The following is a 19,989-nucleotide window of genomic DNA, read 5'->3' as shown; positions in this document are numbered from 1 at the left end:
ACCCTTAGCAGGAGGGTTGCTGATTAATTACCTCTCCTGCTGCTGCTGCTGCTGGCTGTCCAGCAGCAGACTGAAGGTGGCTGCTGCTGTGCGCAGGTATATAAAGGCTCAGAGCCTATTATGACACGCGCAGCCAGCGTTCCATTGCCACATTCCGTCTCCTGCAGGCGGGATACCTGGATGGCTGAATGTCACTGAGAAGCTCACAGAGACCGCCATAAGCAACAGTTTAAAAGAATGCCACAGACTAATCAACCAAACTTTTTGGGTTGGTTTCTCTTTTATAGTCTGCAGGCATTAAATGAAAGAAGTCAGTGTTCCAGCAGAGGGAGACAACGTTTCAGAAAAGGCATTGTAGCAAACCAAAAAAGAAATTTTAAGCGCAGCAGAGTAACCAGCTCACATACCTGTTAGCTCAGGTGAGTTTAAAAGGCTGCTGTTGATAACAAGGGCATTTGCTAAATAGATGGTGTGTGTGCAACAATATACTGAAAGGTCAATTATATTGTGCAGCTTATCTCACCACCTGTAGTTATTTAGGTGAAAGCTCCAAAATGCTTGCCTAATATGTCTGTTTATCCAAAAGGAAGTATAGAGGGAGAGCTAGATAGATAGCATTGCATTACATTACATTACATGGCAATGCAATGCACAGTTGCTGAAGTTGAACCAAAATGAGCTTGTCATCTGGCTTCTGCAACTTTTAACATGAAAAATCCAATGAGGAGAAGAAAAGCAAAGCCAAAGAGTCCATCCCAAAATCCGACAAACAAGCAAAATGAACAAAAAGCATTGAATTCAATTCTTTCTGATTTTAGAAACTGCATTAAAGAAGGGGTGCACCGGTCCTGGAGATACTGCAATACCAGGTCAATGCGTGGAGTGGACAGAGCAAGCTCTTTTTCCATCTCCCTGTTCTAAAAATTCATTTAATATATGGTCCCCAGATAGGGGACGTATCAGATATTAAACTGATAAGAACAGATACTACACTTGATCTTAGCCAAAAGGCCGAGAAGCGATAACCAGAATTGGTTTCCGACTACGGTGCCACCCAAGGATTCTGAAAAGTCCATTTGTGGAGATGGCCACCTGGACTCCCGTTAAGAAGACATGCTGTCAACCTCTAGATCCCTCACATGCCTGCACTTTTTGGCTTGCTGCTGCTGCAATCCACGCGTTTTAGATCTGCATAACTCCAGCTCTTTTAGCACAGTACCCTCAACCCCCGGCTGTTCCCACCCGCCTCAACACCGTTGGAAGGGAGGAGAACCAATTAAGGCGGGGGGGGGGGGTGGAACGAGCAGCTGTCTACCCTTAGCAGGAGGGTTGCTGATTAATTACCTCTCCTGCTGCTGCTGCTGCTGGCTGTCCAGCAGCAGACTGAAGGTGGCTGCTGCTGTGCGCAGGTATATAAAGGCTCAGAGCCTATTATGACACGCGCAGCCAGCGTTCCATTGCCACATTCCGTCTACTGCAGGCGGGATACCTGGATGGCTGAATGTCACTGAGAAGCTCACAGAGACCGCCATAAGCAACAGTTTAAAAGAATGCCACAGACTAATCAACCAAACTTTTTGGGTTGGTTTCTCTTTTATAGTCTGCAGGCATTAAATGAAAGAAGTCAGTGTTCCAGCAGAGGGAGACAACGTTTCAGAAAAGGCATTGTAGCAAACCAAAAAAGAAATTTTAAGCGCAGCAGAGTAACCAGCTCACATACCTGTTAGCTCAGGTGAGTTTAAAAGGCTGCTGTTGATAACAAGGGCATTTGCTAAATAGATGGTGTGTGTGCAACAATATACTGAAAGGTCAATTATATTGTGCAGCTTATCTCACCACCTGTAGTTATTTAGGTGAAAGCTCCAAAATGCTTGCCTAATATGTCTGTTTATCCAAAAGGAAGTATAGAGGGAGAGCTAGATAGATAGCATTGCATTACATTACATTACATGGCAATGCAATGCACAGTTGCTGAAGTTGAACCAAAATGAGCTTGTCATCTGGCTTCTGCAACTTTTAACATGAAAAATCCAATGAGGAGAAGAAAAGCAAAGCCAAAGAGTCCATCCCAAAATCCGACAAACAAGCAAAATGAACAAAAAGCATTGAATTCAATTCTTTCTGATTTTAGAAACTGCATTAAAGAAGGGGTGCACCGGTCCTGGAGATACTGCAATACCAGGTCAATGCGTGGAGTGGACAGAGCAAGCTCTTTTTCCATCTCCCTGTTCTAAAAATTCATTTAATATATGGTCCCCAGATAGGGGACGTATCAGATATTAAACTGATAAGAACAGATACTACACTTGATCTTAGCCAAAAGGCCGAGAAGCAATAACCAGAATTGGTTTCCGACTACGGTGCCACCCAAGGATTCTGAAAAGTCCATTTGTGGAGATGGCCACCTGGACTCCCGTTAAGAAGACATGCTGTCAACCTCTAGATCCCTCACATGCCTGCACTTTTCGGCTTGCTGCTGCTGCAATCCACGCGTTTTAGATCTGCATAACTCCAGCTCTTTTAGCACAGTACCCTCAACCCCCGGCTGTTCCCACCCGCCTCAACACCGTTGGAAGGGAGGAGAACCAATTAAGGCGGGGGGGGGGGGTGGAACGAGCAGCTGTCTACCCTTAGCAGGAGGGTTGCTGATTAATTACCTCTCCTGCTGCTGCTGCTGCTGGCTGTCCAGCAGCAGACTGAAGGTGGCTGCTGCTGTGCGCAGGTATATAAAGGCTCAGAGCCTATTATGACACGCGCAGCCAGCGTTCCATTGCCACATTCCGTCTACTGCAGGCGGGATACCTGGATGGCTGAATGTCACTGAGAAGCTCACAGAGACCGCCATAAGCAACAGTTTAAAAGAATGCCACAGACTAATCAACCAAACTTTTTGGGTTGGTTTCTCTTTTATAGTCTGCAGGCATTAAATGAAAGAAGTCAGTGTTCCAGCAGAGGGAGACAACGTTTCAGAAAAGGCATTGTAGCAAACCAAAAAAGAAATTTTAAGCGCAGCAGAGTAACCAGCTCACATACCTGTTAGCTCAGGTGAGTTTAAAAGGCTGCTGTTGATAACAAGGGCATTTGCTAAATAGATGGTGTGTGTGCAACAATATACTGAAAGGTCAATTATATTGTGCAGCTTATCTCACCACCTGTAGTTATTTAGGTGAAAGCTCCAAAATGCTTGCCTAATATGTCTGTTTATCCAAAAGGAAGTATAGAGGGAGAGCTAGATAGATAGCATTGCATTACATTACATTACATGGCAATGCAATGCACAGTTGCTGAAGTTGAACCAAAATGAGCTTGTCATCTGGCTTCTGCAACTTTTAACATGAAAAATCCAATGAGGAGAAGAAAAGCAAAGCCAAAGAGTCCATCCCAAAATCCGACAAACAAGCAAAATGAACAAAAAGCATTGAATTCAATTCTTTCTGATTTTAGAAACTGCATTAAAGAAGGGGTGCACCGGTCCTGGAGATACTGCAATACCAGGTCAATGCGTGGAGTGGACAGAGCAAGCTCTTTTTCCATCTCCCTGTTCTAAAAATCCATTTAATATATGGTCCCCAGATAGGGGACGTATCAGATATTAAACTGATAAGAACAGATTTTTTGATTGAAGCTGCATCCAAGGCACTGAAAAATGTGACCGAAGTCACACCAAAACAGCGCACGAGGCGAGGATTCATGTGGACCCTTCCCGGAGGAGAGGGTCCCCAATAAACCATCCCCATCCCTCCGAGCCAGAAGGCCACAGCGAGGGTCAGGGATCTCCGATGCTCTCCCTAGCCGAAGCCGGAGAAGAGCCGTTTTCGTGCTCCCAGCTTCCATCTAGGCTGCCACCCTAGTGGAGCTGGAGCCTGTGTTGGTTTCTCAGCCCAAAGCTGACCGGACCTCCGACCGGGTTTATAAAAATTCCCCTTCCTAGCCCGGAGGCCAGGAATAGGGGGGGTTGCTCAGAAAGTATGATTCGCAAAGGTGCGGCGTGCTACGAAGCCAAGTCTTTCTGGGGTTCCCAGTCCCAGTAAGCTTGGACTCCCACCAGGGCGCCTACTCCTGGGGCACATTGCTCCAAAGCCCTCACACTTACCCAGCCTAGTGACTTCGATCCTGGAGGGCCATGTTTTCCATCAGATAACTCTATGAGCCACCTGGCGTACTAACAAGTGCACCAAACCAGTGTGTAATATGCATCAATTTACTAGGGCAGCCCAAGGACAAAACTGCCTTTTCAAAAGATACTACACTTGATCTTAGCCAAAAGGCCGAGAAGCGATAACCAGAATTGGTTTCCGACTACGGTGCCACCCAAGGATTCTGAAAAGTCCATTTGTGGAGATGGCCACCTGGACTCCCGTTAAGAAGACATGCTGTCAACCTCTAGATCCCTCACATGCCTGCACTTTTCGGCTTGCTGCTGCTGCAATCCACGCGTTTTAGATCTGCATAACTCCACCTCTTTTAGCACAGTACCCTCAACCCCCGGCTGTTCCCACCCGCCTCAACACCGTTGGAAGGGAGGAGAACCAATTAAGGCGGGGGGGGGGGTGGAACGAGCAGCTGTCTACCCTTAGCAGGAGGGTTGCTGATTAATTACCTCTCCTGCTGCTGCTGCTGCTGGCTGTCCAGCAGCAGACTGAAGGTGGCTGCTGCTGTGCGCAGGTATATAAAGGCTCAGAGCCTATTATGACACGCGCAGCCAGCGTTCCATTGCCACATTCCGTCTACTGCAGGCGGGATACCTGGATGGCTGAATGTCACTGAGAAGCTCACAGAGACCGCCATAAGCAACAGTTTAAAAGAATGCCACAGACTAATCAACCAAACTTTTTGGGTTGGTTTCTCTTTTATAGTCTGCAGGCATTAAATGAAAGAAGTCAGTGTTCCAGCAGAGGGAGACAACGTTTCAGAAAAGGCATTGTAGCAAACCAAAAAAGAAATTTTAAGCGCAGCAGAGTAACCAGCTCACATACCTGTTAGCTCAGGTGAGTTTAAAAGGCTGCTGTTGATAACAAGGGCATTTGCTAAATAGATGGTGTGTGTGCAACAATATACTGAAAGGTCAATTATATTGTGCAGCTTATCTCACCACCTGTAGTTATTTAGGTGAAAGCTCCAAAATGCTTGCCTAATATGTCTGTTTTTCCAAAAGGAAGTATAGAGGGAGAGCTAGATAGATAGCATTGCATTACATTACATTACATGGCAATGCAATGCACAGTTGCTGAAGTTGAACCAAAATGAGCTTGTCATCTGGCTTCTGCAACTTTTAACATGAAAAATCCAATGAGGAGAAGAAAAGCAAAGCCAAAGAGTCCATCCCAAAATCCGACAAACAAGCAAAATGAACAAAAAGCATTGAATTCAATTCTTTCTGATTTTAGAAACTGCATTAAAGAAGGGGTGCACCGGTCCTGGAGATACTGCAATACCAGGTCAATGCGTGGAGTGGACAGAGCAAGCTCTTTTTCCATCTCCCTGTTCTAAAAATCCATTTAATATATGGTCCCCAGATAGGGGACGTATCAGATATTAAACTGATAAGAACAGATACTTCACTTGATCTTAGCCAAAAGGCCGAGAAGCGATAACCAGAATTGGTTTCCGACTACGGTGCCACCCAAGGATTCTGAAAAGTCCATTTGTGGAGATGGCCACCTGGACTCCCGTTAAGAAGACATGCTGTCAACCTCTAGATCCCTCACATGCCTGCACTTTTCGGCTTGCTGCTGCTGCAATCCACGCGTTTTAGATCTGCATAACTCCACCTCTTTTAGCACAGTACCCTCAACCCCCGGCTGTTCCCACCCGCCTCAACACCGTTGGAAGGGAGGAGAACCAATTAAGGCGGGGGGGGGTTGAACGAGCAGCTGTCTACCCTTAGCAGGAGGGTTGCTGATTAATTACCTCTCCTGCTGCTGCTGCTGCTGGCTGTCCAGCAGCAGACTGAAGGTGGCTGCTGCTGTGCGCAGGTATATAAAGGCTCAGAGCCTATTATGACACGCGCAGCCAGCGTTCCATTGCCACATTCCGTCTACTGCAGGCGGGATACCTGGATGGCTGAATGTCACTGAGAAGCTCACAGAGACCGCCATAAGCAACAGTTTAAAAGAATGCCACAGACTAATCAACCAAACTTTTTGGGTTGGTTTCTCTTTTATAGTCTGCAGGCATTAAATGAAAGAAGTCAGTGTTCCAGCAGAGGGAGACAACGTTTCAGAAAAGGCATTGTAGCAAACCAAAAAAGAAATTTTAAGCGCAGCAGAGTAACCAGCTCACATACCTGTTAGCTCAGGTGAGTTTAAAAGGCTGCTGTTGATAACAAGGGCATTTGCTAAATAGATGGTGTGTGTGCAACAATATACTGAAAGGTCAATTATATTGTGCAGCTTATCTCACCACCTGTAGTTATTTAGGTGAAAGCTCCAAAATGCTTGCCTAATATGTCTGTTTATCCAAAAGGAAGTATAGAGGGAGAGCTAGATAGATAGCATTGCATTACATTACATTACATGGCAATGCAATGCACAGTTGCTGAAGTTGAACCAAAATGAGCTTGTCATCTGTCTTCTGCAACTTTTAACATGAAAAATCCAATGAGGAGAAGAAAAGCAAAGCCAAAGAGTCCATCCCAAAATCCGACAAACAAGCAAAATGAACAAAAAGCATTGAATTCAATTCTTTCTGATTTTAGAAACTGCATTAAAGAAGGGGTGCACCGGTCCTGGAGATACTGCAATACCAGGTCAATGCGTGGAGTGGACAGAGCAAGCTCTTTTTCCATCTCCCTGTTCTAAAAATCCATTTAATATATGGTCCCCAGATAGGGGACGTATCAGATATTAAACTGATAAGAACAGATACTACACTTGATCTTAGCCAAAAGGCCGAGAAGCGATAACCAGAATTGGTTTCCGACTACGGTGCCACCCAAGGATTCTGAAAAGTCCATTTGTGGAGATGGCCACCTGGACTCCCGTTAAGAAGACATGCTGTCAACCTCTAGATCCCTCACATGCCTGCACTTTTCGGCTTGCTGCTGCTGCAATCCACGCGTTTTAGATCTGCATAACTCCACCTCTTTTAGCACAGTACCCTCAACCCCCGGCTGTTCCCACCTGCCTCAACACCGTTGGAAGGGAGGAGAACCAATTAAGGCGGGGGGGGGGTGGAACGAGCAGCTGTCTACCCTTAGCAGGAGGGTTGCTGATTAATTACCTCTCCTGCTGCTGCTGCTGCTGGCTGTCCAGCAGCAGACTGAAGGTGGCTGCTGCTGTGCGCAGGTATATAAAGGCTCAGTGCCTATTATGACACGCGCAGCCAGCGTTCCATTGCCACATTCCGTCTACTGCAGGCGGGATACCTGGATGGCTGAATGTCACTGAGAAGCTCACAGAGACCGCCATAAGCAACAGTTTAAAAGAATGCCACAGACTAATCAACCAAACTTTTTGGGTTGGTTTCTCTTTTATAGTCTGCAGGCATTAAATGAAAGAAGTCAGTGTTCCAGCAGAGGGAGACAACGTTTCAGAAAAGGCATTGTAGCAAACCAAAAAAGAAATTTTAAGCGCAGCAGAGTAACCAGCTCACATACCTGTTAGCTCAGGTGAGTTTAAAAGGCTGCTGTTGATAACAAGGGCATTTGCTAAATAGATGGTGTGTGTGCAACAATATACTGAAAGGTCAATTATATTGTGCAGCTTATCTCACCACCTGTAGTTATTTAGGTGAAAGCTCCAAAATGCTTGCCTAATATGTCTGTTTATCCAAAAGGAAGTATAGAGGGAGAGCTAGATAGATAGCATTGCATTACATTACATTACATGGCAATGCAATGCACAGTTGCTGAAGTTGAACCAAAATGAGCTTGTCATCTGGCTTCTGCAACTTTTAACATGAAAAATCCAATGAGGAGAAGAAAAGCAAAGCCAAAGAGTCCATCCCAAAATCCGACAAACAAGCAAAATGAACAAAAAGCATTGAATTCAATTCTTTCTGATTTTAGAAACTGCATTAAAGAAGGGGTGCACCGGTCCTGGAGATACTGCAATACCAGGTCAATGCGTAGAGTGGACAGAGCAAGCTCTTTTTCCATCTCCCTGTTCTAAAAATTCATTTAATATATGGTCCCCAGATAGGGGACGTATCAGATATTAAACTGATAAGAACAGATACTACACTTGATCTTAGCCAAAAGGCCGAGAAGCGATAACCAGAATTGGTTTCCGACTACGGTGCCACCCAAGGATTCTGAAAAGTCCATTTGTGGAGATGGCCACCTGGACTCCCGTTAAGAAGACATGCTGTCAACCTCTAGATCCCTCACATGCCTGCACTTTTCGGCTTGCTGCTGCTGCAATCCACGCGTTTTAGATCTGCATAACTCCACCTCTTTTTGCACAGTACCCTCAACCCCCGGCTGTTCCCACCCGCCTCAACACCGTTGGAAGGGAGGAGAACCAATTAAGGCGGGGGGGGGTGGAACGAGCAGCTGTCTACCCTTAGCAGGAGGGTTGCTGATTAATTACCTCTCCTGCTGCTGCTGCTGCTGGCTGTCCAGCAGCAGACTGAAGGTGGCTGCTGCTGTGCGCAGGTATATAAAGGCTCAGAGCCTATTATGACACGCGCAGCCAGCGTTCCATTGCCACATTCCGTCTACTGCAGGCGGGATACCTGGATGGCTGAATGTCACTGAGAAGCTCACAGAGACCGCCATAAGCAACAGTTTAAAAGAATGCCACAGACTAATCAACCAAACTTTTTGGGTTGGTTTCTCTTTTATAGTCTGCAGGCATTAAATGAAAGAAGTCAGTGTTCCAGCAGAGGGAGACAACGTTTCAGAAAAGGCATTGTAGCAAACCAAAAAAGAAATTTTAAGCGCAGCAGAGTAACCAGCTCACATACCTGTTAGCTCAGGTGAGTTTAAAAGGCTGCTGTTGATAACAAGGGCATTTGCTAAATAGATGGTGTGTGTGCAACAATATACTGAAAGGTCAATTATATTGTGCAGCTTATCTCACCACCTGTAGTTATTTAGGTGAAAGCTCCAAAATGCTTGCCTAATATGTCTGTTTATCCAAAAGGAAGTATAGAGGGAGAGCTAGATAGATAGCATTGCATTACATTACGTTACATGGCAATGCAATGCACAGTTGCTGAAGTTGAACCAAAATGAGCTTGTCATCTGGCTTCTGCAACTTTTAACATGAAAAATCCAATGAGGAGAAGAAAAGCAAAGCCAAAGAGTCCATCCCAAAATCCGACAAACAAGCAAAATGAACAAAAAGCATTGAATTCAATTCTTTCTGATTTTAGAAACTGCATTAAAGAAGGGGTGCACCGGTCCTGGAGATACTGCAATACCAGGTCAATGCGTGGAGTGGACAGAGCAAGCTCTTTTTCCATCTCCCTGTTCTAAAAATCCATTTAATATATGGTCCCCAGATAGGGGACGTATCAGATATTAAACTGATAAGAACAGATACTACACTTGATCTTAGCCAAAAGGCCGAGAAGCGATAACCAGAATTGGTTTCCGACTACGGTGCCACCCAAGGATTCTGAAAAGTCCATTTGTGGAGATGGCCACCTGGACTCCCGTTAAGAAGACATGCTGTCAACCTCTAGATCCCTCACATGCCTGCACTTTTCGGCTTGCTGCTGCTGCAATCCACGCGTTTTAGATCTGCATAACTCCACCTCTTTTAGCACAGTACCCTCAACCCCCGGCTGTTCCCACCCGCCTCAACACCGTTGGAAGGGAGGAGAACCAATTAAGGCGGGGGGGGGGTGGAACGAGCAGCTGTCTATGTGACACCCCAGGGGTCTGGTTGCCACAGTAACGTAATGTTATGTCTGAGAGCAGGTGGGAGGTCCTTTAGTCAGGGATCCTGTGCATGCCACACCTCCTGCCCTGTCTTGGGAGGGGAAGAACTTCCCCTATAAAAACCTGGGGCTGAGGCAGGGTGAGTGAGTAGAAGAAGAGAAGAAGTAGAGACAGCATAGGAAGAAACAGCAGTTACAAGGAGTCAGGGGCTGGCGGCTGCAGAGTTCGCCCTGACTAAGAAGGCTTTTTACCGGACCCGGAGTCCGAGGCTGTGGGGACTAATTCCTACCCAGCAGCAGAATCCGTCAGGCAGGGGATTTCAGGTCCTCTGGCCCAGAAGCCCGAAGGCACGGTCACACGCGTGGGACCAGCACCGCCATCGTGGAGCGGAAGCCATTAGAAGGCCCCGAGTCACCGGCCATACGGGTGAGCACCACACGGTACACTCAGGGACGTGGGCTACTTACATCAGCTCCTAGCAAGGTAGCCAGAAGAGTACAGTCAGTTTGGGAGGCCTACAACTACGCCTGGCCAGGGGAGATCCCATCTGCTCAAGGACTGACCAGGCCCCATCCGCTAGCAAGTACTCCAGGAGGGTCTTTTGTTGTTACCAGTAAAGACCCTGAACTACACCGTACCGTCTCTGAGTGGCTCCTGCTACCCCCATCATCCACGTCGGCTGCCCTGAGGCCATACCCCTCCCATTGGGGGTTATACTATCACGCTGCACAATCCCACCATCGGCCTCAGCGGTCTGCCCTGCAGCAGCAGCCCCCTGGCTGCACTCAACGGGTGGCGTAGTCATCAACCATTTACTACTAATGGACTGCCGTCTAGTTTGACTCCCTGGGCACGGACCGGGTCACCGCCACGAGACTACAACCCTCCACAGATCCGGCTCCGGGTAAGCTCCCGCATGCGCAGCGCAGCGCGACACAGGCCCAGGGGCGCGTCAACTTTGGCGTAGTCGGCAGGATTTCGTGCCCGCAACCACCGGGTACTGCGTGCCTGAAAAAGAGACTTTTCAAACTTACCAGTGGTGAAGATTCCCGCCATCCGGCGCCATCTTCAGCCTTCTTCCCGCCATCGGTGAAGTTTCCCGCCATCCGGCGCCATCTTCGGCCTTCTTCCCGCCATCCGTGGAGTTTTCCCGCCGTTGGACGCCATCTTGAGGACGCCGCGCGGGAAGAAGAGGGGCGTGGACTCCGAAAGCGCGCGAGAACTGAAGCCCCGCCTCACGTCCGGACGTTGCGTAAGGTCCTGGAAGGAGCCCAGCAGACGCCGACGTCACAGGAGCGCGACGGAAGGTCCTCAACCCTGACGATCCACTGCGGAGCCGCGGCCTACGGAAGAGGATCATCGCAAGGTAGGCCACGGTCCACTATGGGGGAGGAAGATGTCGGATACGGAGGAGAGCTTCACTACCTCGACCCCCGCCAGCGCCACCGCTGCTGCAGTTATGCCCTTCACCATGCCATATATCCCGGGAGCAGCTTGGCTACCCCAGTACTCAGGGGAGTCACATACCCTGCATGACTTTAGAGAAAAGCTGGATAGCCTCTTCCAGGTGTACCCCCTCACAGAAGAGCAAAAAGTGAGCATCCTGGTGGCCCAACTAACCGGGGCAGCCAAAAGAGAAGTAAAATCTTGGCCACCTGGGAGGAGGACTGTCGCAGAGATACTAACCCGGCTGAGGGACACCTTCGATACCCGCACCTCAGCCGAGATCAAGCTTAGATTCTACGGGTGCAAGCAGCGAGCGCATGAGAGTATAAGGGACTATGCACTAAACCTACAAGAGGCCCTGAGGGCCATAAAGCAGACCGACCCTGATGGGGTGGGAAACGAGGACAGGCTGTTGACTGAACAATTTATAGAGGGTTTATATTGCAATGCCCACCGAACCCAGTTGCGGGCAATGGCCTTACAGGATCCCCATCTGGACTTTGCACAGTTCAAGGATAGAGCTATCCGGGTGCTCCGAGAACCAGCACCGGGTGGCGTTGTGACCCACAGGCGCCCAGCTATCACTTACCACCAGGAGGCGGCGCCCTTGTCGGCAGGGCCTGTGGGAGCTCATGCGCAGGCTTTGGACAATGACCCGGCTCCAGACCTACACCATCAGGTCCAAGAGCTAGTTAAGAGCGTTGCTGCGCTAACCCGAACTGTGCAGTCTTTACAGGTTTCCACCCCAGGGAAGATCCAGCTGGCATCCGGACCGGAGGACATCCCGTGGCGTCGACCAAGGAGGACCCCACTGGCCAGAGGAAGACCCAGTGACCGATACAGCGAGGACGGACGACCCATCTGCCGCCGCTGCAATCAACCCGGACATATGGAAAGGTACTGTTCTTTAAACGGGCACAACCTGGGGTAGAGGGCCAACCCCCAGGAAAAAGATCACCAGGCCCATCGAACTGGCGCGACAGATATGTGGGAGGACGTCCAGTCTTGCCTGTGGTACTGGATGGCATTCCCATGAGTGCCCTACTGGATACCGGGTCACAGGTCACCACCATCCCGTACGTGCTCTTCAAGCAGTACTGGAATGACTCGGATATTACCCGCTACCCTGACGACGACTTGAGTATCATCGCCAGCAATGGCCAGCCCGTGCCACAGATCGGATTTAAAGAGGTGACCCTCAAAATCGGTAGAGTCGAACTGGCGACACAGGGACTGATCATTGTAGATATTGATAAACATGAGAGTCACCCAAAAATAACTCTAGGAACTAACGTAATTGAAAATTGTCTTGCAGAGGTGATTTTCCTTTTACAGCAGGTTGCCAAGAACGCCAGCTCCGGCGAGCAGCGGGTGCTCCAGAAAGAGATCCGGGCACTGATGCAACGGCAACAAGTGGAACTCTCCGGCGGTGAGATTGGTAGCGTAAGAATGTGTGACCCTTTTCCTATTGCCATGCCCCCAAAAAGTGAAATGATGATTTGGTGCCGGGCAGCTATTGGTCTGAGAGGTAGAGATTACCAGGCAATGGTAGAACCAGTTTACTCAGACAGTAGGCCCACCATTTTGACAGCACGGGGGGTGGTCAATGTATGCCATGGGAGGGTGCCCGTTCGCATAATAAATATCGGGGAGAGGGAAGTGTACCTGCCCCGGTATGCCACGCTAGCCAAATTATATACCACTAATCAAAATTCTATACAATCTGTGGAACCCTTGCCTCCATCTCACCCGGAGGAAGGTAACGGCTCTAAGAAAGACATGGAGGACTGGTGTCAGCAACTACATCTGGGTACTGACTCCACTCCCTCACATCAGAAACAAGGAGTCTATCGGGTGGTTCAAGAGTATGAGAGAGTGTTTAGTAAACACCCGTTAGACTTCGGGCGAGTCAAGGGGGTAGAACACCGCATCCCCACGGGAGATCATCCTCCCATAAAAGAGAGGTATCGACCCGTACCCCCTGCACATTACCAACACGCCAAGGGGATGCTTAGAGACATGAAGGAGGCTGGGGTAATCCGGGATAGCTGTAGCCCCTGGGCAGCCCCACTAGTTTTAGTCAAAAAGAAAGACAACACCATGAGGATGTGTGTAGATTACCGGAAAATCAACCGTATCACACACAAGGATGCGTACCCCTTACCAAGGATAGAGGAGTCATTGGCTGCTTTAAGATCTGCTAACTTCTTCTCTACCTTGGATCTCACTAGCGGGTACTGGCAGGTTCCTGTAGCAGAGGCGGACCGGGAGAAGACCGCATTCACCACCCCGATGGGACTTAGCAAGTTCACCTGCATGCCGTTCGGACTCTGCAACGCCCCAGGAACCTTCCAACGATTAATGGAGTGCTGTCTGGGCCACAGAAACTTCGAGACGGTCCTGTTGTACCTGGACGATGTCATCGTATACTCCAAAACTTATGAGGACCACCTGAAACACCTGGCGGAGGTGTTTGAAGCTCTGGCGAGTTACGGCCTAAAGGTGAAACCCTCCAAGTGTCACCTCCTGAAACCAAAGGTGCAATACCTGGGACACGTGGTGAGCGCTGACGGAGTGGCTCCCGACCCCGATAAGATCACCGCAATTAAGGGATGGCCAAGCCCCTCCAGCGTAAAAGAAGTGCGGCAGTTCCTAGGGTTGGTAGGCTACTACCGAAGGTTTTTTCCCGGTTTCACCAAAAAGGCAGCGCCTATGCAGGACCTCCTGATAGGCCAGTCCCGGAAGGCCAAGAACCAGAAGCCGCCCTTCAAATGGGAAGAGCTAGAAGAAGAGTCCTTCCGCCAGCTGAAGATGGCCCTCACGGGGGATGAAATCTTGGCGTACCCGGACTATAGCCAGCCCTTCATCCTCTACACCGACGCCAGTAACATCGGGCTAGGAGCCGTACTGTCCCAGATTCAGCAGGGGAGAGAACGAGTAATCTCCTATGCCAGCCGAAAACTGCGACCCACCGAAAGGAACCCCGAGAATTACAGCTCATTTAAGCTAGAGTTCCTGGCCGTGGTATGGGCAGTCACCGAGCGCTTTAGGCATTACCTCGCTTCTTCCCGGTTCACCGTATACACGGATAACAACCCGTTGACACACCTGGACACGGCAAGACTCGGTGCCCTGGAGCAGAGGTGGATGGCCCGTCTGTCCAACTACGAGTTCACAATCAAATACCGGGCAGGACGCTCCAATACTAACGCGGACGCCCTGTCCAGGATGCCCAACCTGCCGGACGAAGGAGAAGATCCGGAGGGACTGGAAGAAGTTGAACTCCCTGCGTTCCACCGTCATGGGACTATCCAGTATTCCCACCGGGTAAGGGGTAAGCAGGCTGCTACGTTGAACCCCTTACCCCACTACAACTGGGCGGAAACGCAAGACAGCGACCCTGCCGTCCGACTGGTGAAGGAGATGCTGACTCGGCCGGAGGCTCGCCTTGAACCAGACGCTCCGGAGGAAGCCAAACAACTATGGGCGGAGAAGAGTCGACTATTCCTTTACAAGGGGAAGTTGTGCCGCAGAATGGTCAACTCCCGGACGCATGAACTACTCTGGCAAGTAGTGGTGCCCCGAAGAGACGCAGCCATGGTGATGGAGGCATACCACGACGGAGCTGGACACTTCGGGTGGAAAAAGCTGGAGTTCCTGCTGCGCGAGCGGTTCCACTGGGTAGGCATGAGGGGAACCATCGAGAAGTGGTGCAGAGACTGTGGCCCGTGCAATCTGAGAAGGAAGGACCGGGCCAGCCAGAAGACTCCCCTGCAGTCCATCGTCACCCGGCAACCGTTGGAACTGGTAGCCTTGGATCATGTAAAACTGACCCCAAGCAGAAGTGGCTACGTCTACGCGTTAACCATCGTGGATCATTACTCCCGGTTCTTGGTTGTCGTCCCCGTCAAGGACTTAACGGCTCAAACAGCAGCTAGAGCCTTCCAGCAGCACTTCTGCCGTCCACACGGGTACCCGGACCAAGTGCTGACGGACCAGGGAACTGCCTTTGAAGCGGAGGTCTTCCAGGAATTCTGCAATCTGTATGGCTGCCGGAAGATAAGGACGACACCCTACCATCCGCAAACTAATGGACTTTGTGAAAAAATGAACCAGGTGGTAATGGATCTTCTAAAAACATTGCCCCTGGAAGAACGCAGTCTGTGGCCTGAGAAGTTGCCCGATCTGGTGGACCTATACAACCACATCCCGGTAGGTTCCACCAACTGTACCCCGGCTTACCTAATGAGGGCAAGACCTGGTAAGTTACCTGTTGACCTGGAAATGGGAGTCCTGACACCCGAGGACACTTCACCAGAAACAGACTGGGACACAGAGAGGCAGCAGCAGTACCGGAGAGTACAGGAGAGCGTGGAGCGAAGTCTCTGTCAGGCTAGGGAAAAACAAGAGAAGACATACAACCAGTATGCTCCCGCTGTTCCCCTGGTACCCGGAGAGCAGGTCTTGAAGAGGAAGAGACGGCTCCACAAGTTGGACGACCAGTGGGAGAAGGACCCGTACACCGTACTGCCCTCAAGCCACGAAAACCCGAAGGTCTGTACCATCAGTAAAGACGGAGGGGAAACCACAGCCATTGTATCCCGGGACCACCTGAAGAAGTGTCCCGAACAACTGAGGAACCCTGAAGAGGAACAAGAAGACCATCGACCCCTGGAAGAAAGGGAAGATATGGTTAGTACCGTGCTCGGGGACTTCCCTCGGTCTTGGAATCAAGTCAATGGTGCAGTTGTGGTACCCGTACTCACCTTCCTCCAACCATCATCCCAAGAACCTACGGAGCAACGGGTAGAGCTGGAAGAACAGCCGGTCCGGGAGGCAGAAGACTCCACACTAGCAGAACAGGAGAATCAACCCTCTGCTTATAGTGAGCCTGCCGTACCCCTAGTGAGACAAAGAGCCGGTAGACAGCTGCCCAGTTTACCCTTGACAGCTCCTACACCCTGTAGTTCAGGGCCAGACAGTCAGCTCCGTAGGTCCACTAGGGCCACTAGAGGCCAGTTACCCGCACGTTGGAGGATCTAAATGTTTAAGCTATTTTATAATGTTTACCTGTCTATAGTTGCTTGTGTGTAATTTTGTATTTCTAGTTGTTTTTAGGAATCCTTGGTGGATTTACCGGGAATCCTTGTATATAGTTGGAGCGTAACCCAGGATGGACTAAAGACTGTCAAGGACTCGGGGTAGAACAGACCCCTACCTGGTTACGTCTCCCTGTGTTGGTGAAATGGACACCTTGCTTTCTTCAGAGACTGCACCCGGTTGCGGACACGCCGTAACCATCTTTATATGTTTTCTTATTGTATTATTAATGTTTTGCCTTGTTATGTTTTCTAAATGTGTTTAGTCCCGGAGTACTAAATTTTACTAGGGGGGAATGTGACACCCCAGGGGTCTGGTTGCCACAGTAACGTAATGTTATGTCTGAGAGCAGGTGGGAGGTCCTTTAGTCAGGGATCCTGTGCATGCCACACCTCCTGCCCAGTCTTGGGAGGGGAAGAACTTCCCCTATAAAAACCTGGGGCTGAGGCAGGGTGAGTGAGTAGAAGAAGAGAAGAAGTAGAGACAGCATAGGAAGAAACAGCAGTTACAAGGAGTCAGGGGCTGGCAGCTGCAGAGTTCGCCCTGACTAAGAAGGCTTTTTACCGGACCCGGAGTCCGAGGCTGTGGGGACTAATTCCTACCCAGCAGCAGAATCCGTCAGGCAGGGGATTTCAGGTCCTCTGGCCCAGAAGCCCGAAGGCACGGTCATACGCGTGGGACCAGCACCGCCATCGTGGAGCGGAAGCCATTAGAAGGCCCCGAGTCACCGGCCATACGGGTGAGCACCACATGGTACACTCAGGGACGTGGGCTACTTACATCAGCTCCTAGCAAGGTAGCCAGAAGAGTACAGTCAGTTTGGGAGGCCTACAACTACGCCTGGCCAGGGGAGATCCCATCTGCTCAAGGACTGACCAGGCCCCATCCGCTAGCAAGTACTCCGGGAGGGTCTTTTGTTGTTACCAGTAAAGACCCTGAACTACACCGTACCGTCTCTGAGTGGTTCCTGCTACCCCCATCATCCACGTCGGCTGCCCTGAGGCCATACCCCTCCCGTTGGGGGTTATACTATCACGCTGCACAATCCCACCATCGGCCTCAGCGGTCTGCCCTGCAGCAGCAGCCCCCTGGCTGCACTCAACGGGTGGCGTAGTCATCAACCATTTACTACTAATGGACTGCCGTCTAGTTTGACTCCCTGGGCACGGACCGGGTCACCGCCACGAGACTACAACCCTCCACAGATCCGGCTCCGGGTAAGCTCCCGCATGCGCAGCGCAGCGCGACACAGGCCCAGGGGCGCGTCATCTACCCTTAGCAGGAGGGTTGCTGATTAATTACCTCTCCTGCTGCTGCTGCTGCTGGCTGTCCAGCAGCAGACTGAAGGTGGCTGCTGCTGTGCGCAGGTATATAAAGGCTCAGAGCCTATTATGACATGCGCAGCCAGCGTTCCATTGCCATATTCCGTCTACTGCAGGCGGGATACCTGGATGGCTGAATGTCACTGAGAAGCTCACAGAGACCGCCATAAGCAACAGTTTAAAAGAATGCCACAGACTAATCAACCAAACTTTTTGGGTTGGTTTCTCTTTTATAGTCTGCAGGCATTAAATGAAAGAAGTCAGTGTTCCAGCAGAGGGAGACAACGTTTCAGAAAAGGCATTGTAGCAAACCAAAAAAGAAATTTTAAGCGCAGCAGAGTAACCAGCTCACATACCTGTTAGCTCAGGTGAGTTTAAAAGGCTGCTGTTGATAACAAGGGCATTTGCTAAATAGATGGTGTGTGTGCAAAAATATACTGAAAGGTCAATTATATTGTGCAGCTTATCTCACCACCTGTAGTTATTTAGGTGAAAGCTCCAAAATGCTTGCCTAATATGTCTGTTTATCCAAAAGGAAGTATAGAGGGAGAGCTAGATAGATAGCATTGCATTACATTACATTACATGGCAATGCAATGCACAGTTGCTGAAGTTGAACCAAAATGAGCTTGTCATCTGGCTTCTGCAACTTTTAACATGAAAAATCCAATGAGGAGAAGAAAAGCAAAGCCAAAGAGTCCATCCCAAAATCCGACAAACAAGCAAAATGAACAAAAAGCATTGAATTCAATTCTTTCTGATTTTAGAAACTGCATTAAAGAAGGGGTGCACCGGTCCTGGAGATACTGCAATACCAGGTCAATGCGTGGAGTGGACAGAGCAAGCTCTTTTTCCATCTCCCTGTTCTAAAAATCCATTTAATATATGGTCCCCAGATAGGGGACGTATCAGATATTAAACTGATAAGAACAGATACTACACTTGATCTTAGCCAAAAGGCCGAGAAGCGATAACCAGAATTGGTTTCCGACTACGGTGCCACCCAAGGATTCTGAAAAGTCCATTTGTGGAGATGGCCACCTGGACTCCCGTTAAGAAGACATGCTGTCAACCTCTAGATCCCTCACATGCCTGCACTTTTCGGCTTGCTGCTGCTGCAATCCACGCGTTTTAGATCTGCATAACTCCACCTCTTTTAGCACAGTACCCTCAACCCCCGGCTGTTCCCACCCGCCTCAACACCGTTGGAAGGGAGGAGAACCAATTAAGGCGGGGGGGGGGTGGAACGAGCAGCTGTCTACCCTTAGCAGGAGGGTTGCTGATTAATTACCTCTCCTGCTGCTGCTGCTGCTGGCTGTCCAGCAGCAGACTGAAGGTGGCTGCTGCTGTGCGCAGGTATATAAAGGCTCAGAGCCTATTATGACACGCGCAGCCAGCGTTCCATTGCCACATTCCGTCTACTGCAGGCGGGATACCTGGATGGCTGAATGTCACTGAGAAGCTCACAGAGACCGCCATAAGCAACAGTTTAAAAGAATGCCACAGACTAATCAACCGAACTTTTTGGGTTGGTTTCTCTTTTATAGTCTGCAGGCATTAAATGAAAGAAGTCAGTGTTCCAGCAGAGGGAGACAACGTTTCAGAAAAGGCATTGTAGCAAACCAAAAAAGAAATTTTAAGCGCAGCAGAGTAACCAGCTCACATACCTGTTAGCTCAGGTGAGTTTAAAAGGCTGCTGTTGATAACAAGGGCATTTGCTAAATAGATGGTGTGTGTGCAACAATATACTGAAAGGTCAATTATATTGTGCAGCTTATCTCACCACCTGTAGTTATTTAGGTGAAAGCTCCAAAATGCTTACCTAATATGTCTGTTTATCCAAAAGGAAGTATAGAGGGAGAGCTAGATAGATAGCATTGCATTACATTACATTACATGGCAATGCAATGCACAGTTGCTGAAGTTGAACCAAAATGAGCTTGTCATCTGTCTTCTGCAACTTTTAACATGAAAAATCCAATGAGTAGAAGAAAAGCAAAGCCAAAGAGTCCATCCCAAAATCCGACAAACAAGCAAAATGAACAAAAAGCATTGAATTCAATTCTTTCTGATTTTAGAAACTGCATTAAAGAAGGGGTGCACCGGTCCTGGAGATACTGCAATACCAGGTCAATGCGTGGAGTGGACAGAGCAAGCTCTTTTTCCATCTCCCTGTTCTAAAAATCCATTTAATATATGGTCCCCGGATAGGGGACGTATCAGATATTAAACTGATAAGAACAGATACTACACTTGATCTTAGCCAAAAGGCCGAGAAGCGATAACCACAAT

General features: G+C 49.2%; 9 non-coding genes and 1 pseudogene across 9 annotated transcripts; all 10 read right to left on the bottom strand.

The window, feature by feature from the left end:
- Window positions 1–832: 832 nt before the first annotated feature.
- Window positions 833–1,023, bottom strand: LOC141217054 (U2 spliceosomal RNA). The gene has a single exon (XR_012285930.1). It is a non-coding gene; the product is annotated as a U2 spliceosomal RNA (small nuclear RNA).
- Window positions 1,024–2,145: 1,122 nt separating this feature from the next.
- Window positions 2,146–2,336, bottom strand: LOC141217272 (U2 spliceosomal RNA). The gene has a single exon (XR_012286140.1). It is a non-coding gene; the product is annotated as a U2 spliceosomal RNA (small nuclear RNA).
- Window positions 2,337–3,458: 1,122 nt separating this feature from the next.
- Window positions 3,459–3,640, bottom strand: LOC141216717 (U2 spliceosomal RNA). The gene has a single exon (XR_012285739.1). It is a non-coding gene; the product is annotated as a U2 spliceosomal RNA (small nuclear RNA).
- A 524-nt stretch (window positions 3,641–4,164) lies between these two features.
- LOC141216918 (U2 spliceosomal RNA) lies at window positions 4,165–4,280 on the bottom strand (annotated as a pseudogene).
- Window positions 4,281–5,401: 1,121 nt separating this feature from the next.
- Window positions 5,402–5,592, bottom strand: LOC141216523 (U2 spliceosomal RNA). Its single transcript, XR_012285552.1, has one exon. It is a non-coding gene; the product is annotated as a U2 spliceosomal RNA (small nuclear RNA).
- Window positions 5,593–6,711: 1,119 nt separating this feature from the next.
- On the bottom strand, window positions 6,712–6,902 carry LOC141215893 (U2 spliceosomal RNA). Its single transcript, XR_012284944.1, has one exon. It is a non-coding gene; the product is annotated as a U2 spliceosomal RNA (small nuclear RNA).
- A 1,120-nt stretch (window positions 6,903–8,022) lies between these two features.
- On the bottom strand, window positions 8,023–8,213 carry LOC141216441 (U2 spliceosomal RNA). Its single transcript, XR_012285475.1, has one exon. It is a non-coding gene; the product is annotated as a U2 spliceosomal RNA (small nuclear RNA).
- A 1,119-nt stretch (window positions 8,214–9,332) lies between these two features.
- Window positions 9,333–9,523, bottom strand: LOC141215891 (U2 spliceosomal RNA). Its single transcript, XR_012284943.1, has one exon. It is a non-coding gene; the product is annotated as a U2 spliceosomal RNA (small nuclear RNA).
- Window positions 9,524–18,478: 8,955 nt separating this feature from the next.
- LOC141215890 (U2 spliceosomal RNA) lies at window positions 18,479–18,669 on the bottom strand. Its single transcript, XR_012284942.1, has one exon. It is a non-coding gene; the product is annotated as a U2 spliceosomal RNA (small nuclear RNA).
- A 1,120-nt stretch (window positions 18,670–19,789) lies between these two features.
- On the bottom strand, window positions 19,790–19,980 carry LOC141216341 (U2 spliceosomal RNA). Its single transcript, XR_012285377.1, has one exon. It is a non-coding gene; the product is annotated as a U2 spliceosomal RNA (small nuclear RNA).
- Between the last annotated feature and the right edge of the window lie 9 nt (window positions 19,981–19,989).

Source organism: Phyllobates terribilis, unplaced genomic scaffold, assembly GCF_046119375.1.
Source record: "Phyllobates terribilis strain yellow unplaced genomic scaffold, ASM4611937v1 Scaffold_236__1_contigs__length_3049075, whole genome shotgun sequence".
Lineage (NCBI taxonomy): Eukaryota > Metazoa > Chordata > Amphibia > Anura > Dendrobatidae > Phyllobates > Phyllobates terribilis.
Note: the sequence above shows the minus strand (reverse complement) of the source record. Positions and strands in the feature narration are given on the sequence as shown.